At 51.6% G+C, this 1,940-nt stretch overlaps 1 long non-coding RNA gene across 1 annotated transcript; it reads left to right on the top strand.

Annotated features, from left to right (window-relative positions):
- Positions 1–456: 456 nt before the first annotated feature.
- On the top strand, positions 457–1,650 carry LOC135291831 (uncharacterized). Its single transcript, XR_010354511.1, has 3 exons — positions 457–649; positions 984–1,072; positions 1,595–1,650. It is a non-coding gene; the product is annotated as an uncharacterized LOC135291831 (long non-coding RNA).
- Positions 1,651–1,940: the final 290 nt, after the last annotated feature.

Here is a 1,940-nt window from a genome sequence, read left to right as displayed (position 1 = left end):
CAGGCTGGCGGCAGCGTTCCGGTAGGAAGCGGCTGTTTGGGCGCGGGCAAGAGTGGGCAGGGAATTGATAAGGCCCGGGCAGCGGGACAGCCTTTCCTGGCTGCTCCTTGAAGAAGGGAGTTCACAAGCAGCAGAGCACTCGCTGCCTGCTGTGTCTCATCCAGCTGCGGCAGGGCTGAGCCCAAATGGCTCCAGCAGGGACAAGATCTCTCCTGGAGGCAGCGCCGCAGGGTCCTGCAGCCTGCTGCCTTGAAAACCTCCTGGAGATCTGTGTTCTCGAAGACATTTTGAGGGGCAATTCCCAGAAGCCGCAGTCAGCTGAGGCAATTCAGGGTGCAGGAGGAGCAAAATCATGGAGTTGGAGAGGAAAATGCTACCCTTGGGGAGCAGGAGCCAAGGGCTGGGCAGCAGAAATGAGGGACTGGGAGCAAAGCACAATCTTTGACCCATATGAGAGCCAGTGGCCTGAATCCTCAGCTGAAGAGGCAAAGCGTCTGAAGGAAGCATGGGTGGGGTTTGGCTCCTTTTTTGTGTTGTGGGGCAGCTCAAGCCTTTTTCCTTTGCATCTTGCAGGAGGCTCTGGAGATGTTGCTCTCGGGGGGGCATCCAACAGCTCAAGGCCATCCCTTGGCTGATTATCATTACGCAGGTAACCAAAGCCCAGCTTCTTCCTTCAATGACAAATGCTACCGTGCGCTTAATGGCCGTGTCAAGCATTTCTGCTTCAATTAGTTGTGCTTTAAACTAGCACAAGATCTCGCCTTCTCTGGGGATGGGGAAAGCACCAGCATCTACTCCTTTAGCTGGACTCGTTTTCCATGCTTTTTTCTCTGGGGAATGCCTGCTCTCATCTTCATCCCCTTCTGAGGGAGCAGACATGCACACACGTGAATGATGGCTGGTGCCAGCTTGCTTTCGGCAGCCAGTGGGATCTGCTTCAAGTGGCTAGAGGGATCAATTCAGCTGCTGCTTTTTCTTGCCAGGCTCTGATAGATGGACAGCTGAGGAGAAGGAGGCCTTCCAAAAGGCTTTCCACACCTACGGCAAGGATTTCCATCTCATCCAGAAGCAGGTAAAGCCATAAGACATTCCTCACCTTGGCAGATCATCAGAAGGACATGTTGATTATTGCTGGTACCAAATACTGCACCTATGTCCCTCTCTTCTCAAAACTGTTAAAGTAGTCACAGAACAGGACATGGAAGGCCTGTGTGAAAATGGTGATCCTGCCTCTGCAGACCTTCTCTCCAGGCTCTTTTGGAAGACAAAGCTCTGTTCTGTCAGACTTGTCTCCCAGGTGTGCTGTTGCTTCCACAACACCTTGTGCTGGGATAACTGCAGTGAACAGGGCAAAGAAGAACTCTGCTAGAGGGACTTGGTGTTGATCTGTGCATTACATGTGTTACCACGTAGCACAAGACTCGGTTTATTACATTGCATAATGCCTCTCTGACTCCTGCATATTGATTTCATTTTACACCCTCCTCAATTTTCTCCATGACTTTAATTCCTACTTTACTCTGTATTCTCATTGTTCTCCAATGCACCCTACAGGACGGCCGTTTCAGATTCCTTCTTTTGCTTTTCACAACAGATCCCAAGTAAGACCGTGGCACAGTGTGTGGAGTATTACTACTGCTGGAAAAAAGAGCAGAAACTTGCCAGCAGCACTCTTGCTCAGGTGAGTGGGAAGAAAATCCAGACATGCCAGCAGGGTCAAGAAACTGGCAGAAGGGCACAAACCCTGCTGCAAGCCATGCCAGACACCGCTTTGCCTGGCTCCCTTGGTCCCACGCAGCAGGAGAGGCGCAGCAGGTGCTGCCCGGGGCTTTCTTGTGCTGCTGCCCTGAAATACAGAATTGTGGAGCATAACCTTGACCAAACGAAGCAGCACCGCCACCAAAATGGGCTTCGACTCTCTACAAATCGATTTCTCAAGG

This window comes from Passer domesticus, unplaced genomic scaffold (assembly GCF_036417665.1).
Source record: "Passer domesticus isolate bPasDom1 unplaced genomic scaffold, bPasDom1.hap1 HAP1_SCAFFOLD_130, whole genome shotgun sequence".
In the NCBI taxonomy this organism is placed as follows: domain Eukaryota; kingdom Metazoa; phylum Chordata; class Aves; order Passeriformes; family Passeridae; genus Passer; species Passer domesticus.
This window is presented reverse-complemented; position numbering and strand designations above follow the sequence as displayed.